Source organism: Larimichthys crocea, chromosome VIII (assembly GCF_000972845.2).
Source record: "Larimichthys crocea isolate SSNF chromosome VIII, L_crocea_2.0, whole genome shotgun sequence".
Lineage (NCBI taxonomy): Eukaryota > Metazoa > Chordata > Actinopteri > Sciaenidae > Larimichthys > Larimichthys crocea.
This window is the reverse complement of record NC_040018.1, coordinates 8,071,360-8,084,674: the sequence shown is the minus strand read 5'-3', so window position 1 is coordinate 8,084,674 and position 13,315 is coordinate 8,071,360. Positions and strand designations below refer to the sequence as shown.

General features: G+C 42.9%; 1 protein-coding gene across 5 annotated transcripts in view; it reads right to left on the bottom strand.

Annotated features, from left to right (window-relative positions):
- The window catches only part of znf536 (zinc finger protein 536), a 218,659-nt gene that overhangs the window by 184,546 nt on the left and 20,798 nt on the right, over window positions 1-13,315 (bottom strand). For all 5 annotated transcript variants that reach the window (XM_027281278.1, XM_027281277.1, XM_027281280.1 and 2 more), the window contains exon 2: window positions 7,494-7,575. The gene's annotated coding sequence lies outside the window, so the exon portion shown is untranslated. The remainder of the gene's footprint in view (window positions 1-7,493; window positions 7,576-13,315) is intronic.

Genomic DNA, 13,315 nt, shown 5'->3' with positions numbered 1-13,315 from the left:
GAAGTCACAGCCTCCATTTAGCTTCCAGATCCCATGCAAACGAACACAGGGCCCCCGTGTTAGCGTGCTAGCGCTGGCTGGCAAAAATTCAATTTTCATCCCCCTTTTGTATCTGAGCCTGCTGTCTTGCCCTAACGATGCTCCCCACCCCCCCCACCACCACCACCACCACCCACCACACACACTCCCCTTCTCTAGCCTTCTCCCTTCAACAACAGAACACAGTGGAGTCGTTAGGACCCTCTCTTCATTACTTCAAAAAACCAATCATTAGACACCAGAGTATATACGTAATTAGAAAATCACTTCCTTTGCAATCCCGGCTAAGTAGTTTACATACTGTAATTACAGGGACAAAATCAATTTTTAATCATTTCACTGATTGGGCTCATCAGCTCAGTAGGAACATTGTATCCTGCTTGTTGTGCGAAAGCAACATCTGGGCTAAAACAATTACCCTTTTGTGTTCCAGAGCGGCTCTGAAAATGCCTTGCTGTCACTTCCCCATGTCGTGGACGCTCTCTTTCTATCTCTATCCGTCTCCAGACGCCTTTTTCCCCTCTGCCTTTTGTCGTTCTTTCGTTCTCCACTCTCTCTCTCTCTCTCTCCCTCCCTCTCTCTTCTCTGTCTTCTTCTTCTTCTCCTCTCCCTCTCTTTCTCTTTCACTCCCTGCCCTTGACTTGGACATGAAGGATCACATTTAAAGCTTTATAAATCAATACGCTATAATAAGCTGCTCTTGACAGAGAGGGAGAGAAAGGAGGAGGGGGGGAAAAAACAACATATTGCTTTTTTAACACCTCTTGTGTTTTTTTGTTTTTTTTCATGCCCCTGTTGTTATTGTCATTGATGTTTTTTTTTGTATGTGTTTTCTTTTTTTCTTTCTTTTTACATTGTAGTCTCTTAGAAAACAGATTTAGTCTGGCCCTGCAGAAATATCACCTTATTACCATGTTTTCTGTAGCAGCAGAGGGGTAATATGACAAAGTCGATACCAGTATAACAAATATGTAAAAGGCAGAAGATGGCAATTTTCTGTCTTCTACTTGAAGTGAGACGTAAATACATAACCCAACTTCAAACTGCGTCTTCTCTCCCGGTATGTTTCACCCTTCACCGGCTAATAAAATGCTTTGTATTCTTGTCTGAGAGAGGCCCGATCGATCCACATTAGTCTGAACTCTCTCTCTTTCACTTTGAAAACTCAGGAAATCAGATTTCAGAGGGGGGAGAGAAAAAAAAATCGGTTAATGCATTGATCACTCCGGCTGTATGCAAATCACATTTGCCTCTATTTTTTGCTGATCAATAGCATTAATTAACGGCTTCGTTTTAACGGCACCCCGCAATCCCGTTAGACACCACTGTCGACCTCAGAAATCACCCCCCCACCCAACACACACACACACACACACATACACAAACACACTGTCCTCACACCCTTCCTTCAGTAGCCATGGAAATGAACGGCGCGTGGCAGGGGCCATAAATCAGGAAATCCAATTTGACCATGAGCTCCAGTACTAACAGTAAAATAGGAGCGCTAACGCAGCACGCAGTTAGGTCATCCCGTATCGGACGGATTGTCGTTTACGAAAAAGAAATCTACGCGAAATTCAGTTTAGTTTAGTCGCCTGTGGCTCCGGATGAACTTTCTGAAGTCTGGAAAAAAATCTATATTTGTCTGTCTTCTATCATTAGGATGGAATATTTTAAGAAAATAAAGTTTGAATCGATGATTTCTCCCACTGGACATACGTGTTTAACCACCTTTTACTGTGTTTAACACTAGTACAGCAGCAGCGGATAGCTAAGTACAGTATGTCGTAATGAGTGTGTGCGTGCGGGGGGTGGAGGGGTGCTAACCAGCCTAGCTGCTGCTGCCAGAGATGCTAGTGTGTGGGATTAATAATGGACGCTTTTTGAAATTATTATTATTCCCAAAATGCTCTTTTGTGATTTGCTTTGAAGGCCGTGCGTGTGTGTGTGGGGTGGGGTGAGGGTGGGGGGTGTTAAGTGAGTAGGGGTGAGGTGGTTGGTGAGGGGGGTATGAAGGGAGGGAGGGAGGGAGGGAAGGGGGGTGGGGGGGGCGCTTGCTTGCTCATTTGGAGAGCTTTTCCAATTATACAATTAGTCAGGAATGTAGGCCAGCGGCCTTGGTGCTCCTCCTGCTCCCCGACCCTGGATAGCAAGTGCCCTCGTCTCACTTTGTATTTATCTCTTTCCTCCTCACTTGTCAAGAAACACACAGAAATACATGAATAGACTTTTTTTTTTTTAAACATAAATAATATGCAAATGTGGCCATAAAGTTGAAAAGTGGCACCAAGCATCACGGCGCAGGAGGCGGCTGGAGCAGCCGGTGTCCCAGAGGAGCCGAGCTAACAAGGGCTGACCTTCTTTGTGAATTGGGTTGCGTGTGAACGACCATGGCGGCGCACTGTGGCGTTAATAGATAAAGTCATGGGTTTGGGGCTCTCTGGTTAAATACTGTTTGTAGCGTTGAAGGACTCTGACCAACAATGCAATGCCCTACAAAACCACAACATTATGGGAGTGTGTGTGTGTTAGCAGGGTAGCTGGTTTGGGATTGAAAACACACACACACACACACACAATGCTAACTACTTTTGATTTCTTTTTTTCTTCTCTGGGATGCAGTGATATGATAAATTGATTTATGATGAAGGACAAATTGTTTTATAATTTGGCCCCTCTCTGATTGTCCCCTCACTCTTGCCTGCCTGCTACCGAGTGTGCTGCACTGGGTTTAATATGAAGCAACAACAACAGCGAAGTGCCATCTGTTGGCATGCGGATTTTCTGTAATCTCTCTTTACTGATTACAACAATGACTACACGAACCTCTTAAATAATTATCCCGCAACGTAAAAAATAAATAAAAAAAATAAATAAAAAAAGCGAAATAATTATAATCATTAACTCCCACCAAGTCTGCCACTCCTCCAGCAAATGAAGGCTGTCAGAGAGAGAGACAGAGATAAAGAGAGAGCCCGAGTGAGAGGCAGAGAGAGAGAGAGAGAGTTTTTCCTCTGCTGTGATGCCAATCATGTCTTATTTATACCAGCGGGGTAGAGTGCCACACAGCAGTGACAATCTTAACCCAACAACACTGAAGAGGAAACTGTGGGAAAATTGACCCCTCTCCACCCACCAACCCCTGCTCCTTCTGTCGCCTTCTTACAGGAAAAAAAAAATCCTAAAATGGGAGTGCAGGTTACATTTTGTAGTTTGTCTGACATCGTGTTGATATTTCAAGTGGAGTCCATGTCAGGTTTCAGTGTACATCACTCACCGATTCTGTCTACACACGATTTGGTTCAGAAATCAGTTTTACTGCATCCACTGTCAAAATGCATTGCAGCCAGAAGACAGAGTAAAAACTGCGATCACAAGTTCACAAATGTGAACTAGCTGTATCTGTATTCATGTGGCCATGAGCGCAAACAGCAAAAAAGGGTTCACACCCTTTCCTTTGGGCTTATTAAAAGGCATTCTGGGAAATGTATGATATCACTAAACAGAATTAAGAGGCCAGGCTGAAGGTGCTCGGGTAAATCAAAATATTATTTTACACTTAATCACTCCTGGAATGCAAAAAGACAAACCAAAAAGCAAACAAACATGAAGATAATTTGATGGTATCTGGGAACGACACCATGTAAACAGTGTTCTAACGTCTTCTCTGTGGGGTATGGTTTCCAAATAAAAGATTTCATTTTACACTCCTAACTTTAGGAATCTCTGTTTTGGACGTGGAAGAAGAAGCATGGAGATCGTTTACTTAAACATCCACTGTATCCGATTTTGGAAATAAACAGAAACAGAAATAGAATATGACATGACAGCATATATGCGTAAGATTTTGCATTTTTCACACATTCCGCTGCCACTTTCCCCTTCATGCAAGGAAGGAGAGGTTGAGGCGAGGGGGTGCCACTAAATCTTACACACTGGTCCTTTAAGTCACAGCCGATATTTTCAAAATGTTTATAGTGTCCAAAGCATTCACTGTGCAGCAGAATGACAGTGTTATATCATTAATTAATTTATTGCCACTGATGTATTATGGTGTAAGCAACAGATTTGCGACTGCAGCTGTTAAATGTGCAGATTTGAACTCTCCCACTGAATCATGATTTGTATACAAAACCTTCATTTACAAAGAATCTATAGATGTCAAATATTTACCTATGAAATGTAGTTCAATAGAAGTATCTCAAACTTCTACTGAAGCACTTCACTAAATGTATTTGGTGTTTACTTGCGTCCACTGCTATAGATACACATTTACTGGAAGCAACAGCCGTTTCCCTTTTTTCAGCAGGAGGTTTGCGTGTGTGTGTGTGTGTATCTATCGATGCTCGTTCATGCGTATGTGTCAGCAGGTCTGTTTATGAATCTCTTTCTATATAAGTCATCTGTGTGTGTGTTTGTGTGTGTGTGTGTGTGTGTGCATCTGCAAGTTTGTGTGTGTGAGTGCTTTGTGTGAGAAATGGTGTGAGAATGCATCAAGGGGAGCATGTGTTAGCTCTGCTTCCAATATGAGGGAAATCTGTGGCACATACCTCCGATATGACACAAGCCAAAACGACATGACTCACCCATGCTATATTTGATTAATAAAACTACAGCCGGCGAAATGTGTTTCAAAACAACAGACCATTACCAAGGCACGGCTTGACTGGAGAGATGTAGAATCATATTATTATTATTAAGGTATGAAGACAAAATATCTGTGCGAAGCACGAAATCTCATATGATCAAAAATGATATCATCTGAATGTTACATTTACAGTTACATAATGTCTTCATTTTTCACTCAGTGAGGCACATGTGAATGCAGAGGGTGGTAATTCAGACAGGCCCTTGTCTCAGCTTGTCCAGGAGAGGACAGCTGCCATATATGTTTAATCCCCACTGCTTTATAATAAATGTTAGAACATGAATTTTCCAGCTCCAAGAGAAAAGGTTCCCATTGATTAGCACTTTGCAAGCAATCAATTTTTACAAACCCGCTTGACCCCCTCATCTCTGTCTCGGTTTCTCGGGAAGCCAACTCTCGGGGATGATGGTGTTTTACGAATTAAAATAATACAGAGGAGTGAGAGTGGTAAGACTAGTTATTGGAAAGAGGAAGAGGAGCGGTGCTGAGGAGACGTGTATGGATTTAAAGGGAGCAGAGGCAACTGAGGTACCTAACAGAGAGAAAGAGAGAGTGTAATTCCTGTTGCATGAGCACGGTGACAACAATGGCGATGATGATGGTGATGGTGATGATGATGGCGGTGACGGCGCGCTGATTACACACAACCAGGCGGGATGAAGCATCCTAACCCCACAAAGCAGACATATCCCTCACTTGTACTTGTCATATGATCTTCCATCACTCACAGACACACACAGGCTCACACACATACAGTACACACACTCTAACAGCCCATCACCATGAGAGATGGGGTGGCCACGCTCCTCCAGCTCCAGGAATAATGGCTTGCACCTGTTTACCATGTCACCTCTGTTTGCTAATTGTCTCCTTGAGCTACATAGAGAGGAATTGACGGCGTCGTGGCTTTTTGACAGGCGGGGTGTGTGGTGGTGGTGGTGGTGGTGGGGGAGGCATGAGTATCTTTAGTCAATGTTTTTTTTTTACATAAGTGAGTGTTGACTTAATTTTAATGACACATGTCTAAACCTGCCACTATTTTTTAAAAACCATAATTGTCCATGAAAAAAAAAAAAAAAGGTTGCAGCTTGGTTGTGTTTACGAACAAAAGCTACTTGGTTGGGTCACGTTAACGGTGGGTGCACTTACGGTGTCATAGCATGAAGTACAGGGTCACTGACCAAGCTGCTAAATTTTCCAATTTGGAATTTTGCTGTTTGTTTCTGATGAACATAAATAACCAACAAAACATCCAAATCTATCTTCGGATGTCGATATATCTCTGTCTTCAAGACGGTGCAAATGTCACCAAATTAAATTCTCTACATGTTCAGTGGACAGATTGGTCAAAGAAATATTTAGCCTGTCTTCCATCAACTCCAAATCTGACCAATCGTGTCTGATATTTTAGACTTATAGAAACAGAAAACTAGACGTTGTAATTTATAGAAAAATATCAGAGTTATGATTTCACGGTGTTACATTGAGCCATGTGTTACAATCTCACAGTTCCAGAGTTGAGATTGTGAACACAATGCAAGTGATTCTTTATAGCCATGTATTAATAAGACAAGTTTATTTAGTAGGCAGTCTTCTTTCTCCTGATTCAACCCAGTGCCAATTAAGCCAGGCAATCCATATCAGCGCTGACCGTCACTTTTGCTTTTGAAACATGTGAAAGAAATGACCTGGCTGTTTTCATCGCGTCAGTTACAGGAGAATCATCTCAGTAGTTCTGCATCTGCAGTAATTGGAACGAGTAGTTTGTGAAAAAAAAAAAAAAAAGGTTGAAAAGGTAAGTAGGCCTCAGCTGTTATTTCAATGTGTCAGATACATTTAATCAACATTTCATATCGTCTGCTGCTCATCTCATTTTCAGGTTATAGCTACAGGTTGTGAACATTAATTAGGCTGCCACTGAAAACTGGAGTGATGCTTTTTCAGCTGACATCAGGTGATCACAGTTCTCCAGTGAATTTTTTCTCTTAAAAAAAAAAAAAACTGCAGTAACTTGAAAATATTGAAAGGTAAACGTAATCAGATTCAAAAGAAGTCAGATTTGAAAACTTGATCTGATCCTGGACATGAATATGACTGAAAGACCCCAACCCTAACTAGCTCTAGAAGCAGTAAGGTGAGTCTATCTTCCGAGTGTTCATTTTGCAGATTTTGTGCTATTCAACTGACTGTCGAATCACATTTGTTTGGATAGTAAGTCCTGTCCCAACTTGATGTTCATTGTGGAAATCAGTGAAACCACAGAAAAACTAACTCTGAAGCAATTTTATGTTGTTGTTTTTTTTAATCATTTATTTATTTTTTATAGTAGGCTAATGGCTTATTTGATGACATTTGAAACTACAATAGTTCATGTTCACTTGCAAAGTTCAGCCACCGCACCACCCACGCGATCAGTGCGTCCATACTTCCACATAAAGCATATATTCTATGTGTTATGTGATGAAAGTTTTGTTTGCTGGAATGTCCATTCATTTTATTTTTGTCTGGCTGATGATTGTGAGTAACTAAATCTCTTCTGTAACTTTGTGGTCCTCCAGCGCGAGCTGCTGTGACCCACCACCACATGCTGTAATAGGCAGCTCCCGCATATGAATGTTTTTTCGACAGTGTGACTAGGAAGCATTGGCAGTTGCTGAACCGGTGCCACGCTCAATTGGGTTCCGCGGATAAACAAAGATTTAAATGAAAACAAAAGATGCATGCACGGGTGTTTTTGTAAGTGTGACAGACACCTTTAATATCCTCCCTCCTTTCCCCTCCCCGTGATCAATCGGTGTGATCGTACCTGCGCGACTGCCGCCGCTCCAACGAATGCCGGATGTCAGGAAGAGTGCCGACAGCTCCACAGAAGGTGGGACGACAAGAGCCTGTAAACAAAGCACACACACCAGGAAATTTACAGTCACCCACATTTGAAGCTTGACATGTTTGCCACACTGACAGAAGAGAAATACCCATTAAAATATTGTGCGCTGATCCCCTCCACCCCCCCCACACACACACACATCTTTATTTTTCCTCAGGACTTCCTGTGAGGATGTGATGTCATTTACACATCCCTGAGTAATCTAACGAATATATGAAACTGTAATTGCGTGTGTATATCAATCTTTTACTTTTTCATTTTCTTATTATTATTAACTTTTTAATCTGACACTATAATATCTAGGATGAGGGAATCATACGGGGACACATAACAAGATGCGCGAGCCTTATCGTTTCAGAGTTAAAGTACATTGTGCGGGGGGGAAATAAAATTTAAAAAAAGCAGGAATCTTTGTTCTCATAAGCAGAAAACTGTGAGAGGAGCCTACGCAGCACAGCAGAGGATGTTATCTGATCCAGCCTTGAAGCCCGGGCCGCTTAACACCAGAAAAATAATCAAGCCAACACAAAGTATGTGAAGTGAAAAACCACCACTCCCCTTTAAAGTAGCATGTAACCCCGCTGAGTGGCATTCGAGTTGAGGCCTCACAGGGAGATGTAAAGAAACTGACACTGACTGACTTCTGATACGAGTCCTGATTTATGAAATGATAGAGAATATTATTTACCAAACCCTGCAGAAAAGTTTATATGCTCCATTAAGGTGAAAAACTTCCATGGCTTTGTTCTTTGTTCAAGAAGTTAATTTATCCGTTTCAACGCAGCTGACTAAACTGCTCCTGATTTACCTTTCATTTTTTTGTGACATTTCAAACGTTTGCCTAAATCTGCCAGAGTTTGCTTAGATGGTAATCCGCGGGATCTCGCTTTAGTGTATTTACTTTCAATCTTTTGTGCTAAACGTTGGATGCCGTGTTGTTTCTACACTCCGCCAACCCAAAGATCATCCGTCAGTCACGACGTGATGTCATACTGGTGGTTTCTGTAGACGGCGCTTTGTTTGTTTGTTTCTTTGTCTTCATTAATGATGCACATTATTACTTATTACTTAAATTTTGACAACAACAAAAAAAAAAAAGGGAAGCATGGGTCCAACAAATTCTCATGACTATTCTGGATGTGGAGAGGCAGCCAGGCATGGAGAAGCTGGCTCAGTCTGCAACAGTCGGGGGGAAGTGGAGGAGGAACACAGATGTGGAGGGTCTGCAGGAGGGCCACCCAGACCTACCCACTACCACCAGCACCACCACTACTATTTCAATGGAGTGTCATGAGTAAAGCTCACACTCACATACAGAGAACACACACACACACACACACGCTCACGCACAAAGCCACGACATTGCCTTAAGTCACAATCTAAATTGGCTCCCAAGGGCATACCGACTACCTTGTTCACCAAAGGCATTGTGTATGTTTTCTGAGTGCTTAGCATATGCTGCTGTAACCTGAGCTCCCTCTCTCTCTCTCTCTCTCTCTCTCTCACACACACACACACACACACACACAACATTGCAAAGAAGTCGCTCTGTTTTTCTCCCTTTACGTATTTCCCATCAGGCCCTTAATTAAATTCAAAATAGTTCACATCTACCTATTAAACCATGTTGCACCAGCCGCCCACCAGACAAACCTTGAAAGAGACACAAATACAGGCAAGGCAAGGCAGGGAGGTGATGGGGTGGGGTGGAGGTGTTGGAGGTGTGTGGCTGGGGGTGGGAGGGGGGGCAGAGAGAAGACAGGTTGTCTTTTATAAGGAGAGAAAGTGTTGAGGAAGAGAGGAGCAACTAGAAGGAACTCCGCTCCGATCACAGGCAACGAGGAGTGTCACGTCTGCTTTTCTTATACCGCCGTATGATATTGTAATACTGGCGTATGAACTGTACACGCTGATTCTCTCTGTCATGTAAAACTTAGCGCGAACATGTTGATAAAAATGTGATGGATGAGGTGTCCATCAGTCATTCAAACAAAGGTGCAGGGGGCTGTTTCCTCTTGAAAAAAATACTTCCCCAATCAGACTTTATTGTTTCTGTCATAATCAGAAGTCCATATGGAGTCACACAAACAGCCTGCAAACTCCATTCAAAGGCAGACTCCGCCGGAGTGAAATACCACAGATGAAAGCTACTGACACTTGATCGAATCTGCTCCATCTATGATTTGATATCAAAGCGCACTGCGCAGTAATGGAAATAGCTAACATTTTAAGACAGGCTAACCTTTCCTGTGTTTACCTTATTAAAGAGTGTGTACCTTAACTGGTAGTGCAATACACATAAGGGGGGAAAAACAATGTGTATAAAGCCGGCAGTGTTTAAGCAGGCGAACAGTAAAGTAATAGGCAAGAGCAGTGAAGTGTTGATTCTACAAAAGATGCGGGGGAAAAATTGCACCTTAGTGCACACACACACACACACACACACACACACACACACACACACATTCCCTACCCCTCCTCAATATACTCCCACAACACGGCCGGCTGCCTGGCAGCCGAAGTTAACATTTTCAGAGAAAATATTCCTTGCCTCCAATAGTCCGATGTAATTCATTTTCCATCTCTGTTCATTAATCATTGTTAAAATTAGTGATCCATTTCTTCCACTCTGCCATCTGCACTCAGCTTCCTAACAAACATGACACCTCAGCGCATAATAAAAGCTGACAGCTACGAGGAGGCCTTTCCAAGTAGCTTTCTGCATATGTGCACCTCCACGACTTGATGCCGTTGTCAGACAAAAAAAAAGTAGGTTATTTAGACCGCTGGCTGAAGAGAGCTGCATTATAGAGCGAGCGCACACATGTGCATACTCAAACATATACGGATGTGCGTATGTACATTTGTGACTGCGTGTGAGAGCTCAAACACGAACGATCTCTGAACTTACGAGTCACATGCATGCACTTCTTTTGCACACGTGCACCGATCATACACAAAACAACAGATGTGCCTAACCTTGAATGGAATGTGCTAAAATCCTGATAAGTAAAATCTACCCTCCATATTTCTCAGGAGGGGAGGGGTGGGGGGGTAAAGTGAGTAAATGAGAAGAGATGAAATATGAAAAATAGGAGCAATCATGAAACCCAAGAGAGCTAAAGAGACAGAGAGAAAGACATCCTGTTTACAAGGTTTCTCCTTTAACTTCAGCTGGAACACTGTTGTACTTTTCCATTTGTGTTTGCTCCCAGCAGCTGTGGCATTTGTGCATATTTGTTGTGATACTGTATATCAGCTCGGGCTAAGATTCAGCTAAGAGGAGAGGCGAGAGAGAAAAGAGCCAGAGTCACATGGGCCATTGGATTGACCCTCTCAGGTCGCGCAGGCCTCATAAACACCCCCTCTGATCCACATAAAAATACCTCGATGGAAAGCTATCGACTTCCCCGGTCGCCCCTGCAGCCTGAACACATGTGGATTCAGGTGTACACAAAGCAGGAGGCTTAATACACTAAGAGAAGTGATTTGACTTCATGTTTTTTTTAAGCATTCCTCTGCTTTTTATTGGCCGCAGACTCACAGTTTAATCAAGCATAAAGCTGGGATGCTCTCTAATATCTGTGAGTTTACTCCGATTCCGGGTTGAAGAAGTGAATTAAACAGGTGGAGCCACATCAGGAACTCACGCTACGAGTAAAATCTTTTACACTTTACACCCCGTCATTACTTATTTATGATCAAATGTGTTATTCATTGCATAATTTCTATTATCACGGAATAACTTTTCCACCACAAACAAGTGTGAAATCATAAAAAATATATCAAAGAAATCATTCAGAAATTCACCCAGAATAAATCTGAATGCCACCCAAGCCTCTTTGCTCTCTCTCTCTCTCACACACACACACACACACACGCACAGCTTACTCACTGTACCTTCCCCTAGTCTCTTGTTAACACCCCCCCCGATGCACACAATACACACACTCAGACACACACACGGTCAGGATCCCTCCCTGGCGAGGTGTGTGTGTCTCTGCCTGAGGCACAGCACATTAATCTATATAATGCCCTCAAAGAGAAGGCTTTTTCACACCGCTAACTGCCAAGGACTACGAGGGGCAGCGGCTGAGCCATGATTCAGCTGTTAGCCCAACTGGCGTCCCTGCGCACACACACACACACACACACACACACACACACACGCACGCACGCACGCACTTACACCCCCATACCCCTCCCAACACACACACACACAATATGTTAGCAAGAATACACACACACACACACCATTCGCTGGCAAAAAAAAAAGACAACACAGACACCTTTGTGAGCTCCCACTCAACAGTAGAGCGGGGTATCGAACCTCAGTATGTTTTCTGGTAAGAAATTAAATGTGTGGAAAAGTATTAAAAAGTGGCATCGAATGCATGCTCAGATTCTTACTCTTTAGATCATATTTTTTCACAATTTTGTGTTTAATTTCATCATTAAAGCTCCTAGTACAGATGATTGTGAATTATAAAGATGTTGGGAAAATGTAAAAAAAATCTAAAAATATATATTTAAGCTCAGGTTGTGATTTTTGATTAAAAGTGTATACAGATTTTCAGATTTCGGATAAATGCAGAAGAAGCTTCTCTTTCCAGCACCTCCTTGCGATCAGCAGCCACCACAGAAGAAGACGTTTTTTACTGATGTTACCTTGCAGGATTTCTGGACTCAGCCGTCCTCATATTTCAGCCTGTAACCTCTTGCCAGCATGTGTGTGTGTGTGTGAAGTTGCCCGGCGCAGATTTAATATTCATTTGTTGCACGGAGGGCCACAAAACAGACAGCTCAGAGCGGTGATTGGAGGGCCAGTACTCAGAGACAGACGGCGAGCAGAAGAGCAGCTAAATCATCTTGACATTCACCAAGAAGTAGCCACACAGAAAGCTACTGCTGCTGTTAGTTCTCCCATCGACTAATTTGGTTCTACTTAACCCCTAAACACCCTGTGCTCACGCGCACACGCACAGAAGTGGACACAAGGCAAACAGAGGCTGACACACACATATGCACATGCACACACATGCACGACTCACAGTGACACATTTAATTCCAGGTTCTCAGCACATCTGAATTACAGCAGGCTGATGGGGGAGAGAGGGCCAGGCCCCTCCGGACTGATTAGCATCATTTAAGAAAGCCTTCCTTTTTTTTTTTCTGCCCGCCTCAGCGACCTCTCTCTCCCGCTCTCTCCCTCTCCCTATCACTCTCTGCCACTCGCCGGGACGACCCACCCACCTCCCAAACCTACAATATGGGTGGCATCCCCGCCAGCACAAGTCAATATAAAGTACACTCATTTACATCTAACTCAGGAGAACGACCCAAATGCCGGCGCCTCTGGAGCTATTTTATTCCTCCAGGCATTCATAGACAACTGCTTGTTAGCTTTCGATTGTGTTTTCTAAAAAAGTGTGGACAGAAGGACATCGCAAACGCATATATACGTCTGCCGCCATATGATGCAGTTTTTTTCCGCGCGTGTAAAGTAAATAAGACAGAGCCTGTTTTATTTGTGCATATTTCCCCCCTTCTAAATTATATAAGCCTTGCACATGGCTTAAAATTTTGTAAAGCTTTTCTCAAAATCCTACTTATGGTTGCCATTCTGTGCCAAAAAGTTCATCTGGCCTGTAAATTTAAGCATGGATTACAAATATTCAAATCATGAGCTTACTGTTCAAATAAACATTTCCAACAGGGAGGGGAAAAGTTGCAAGGCATAC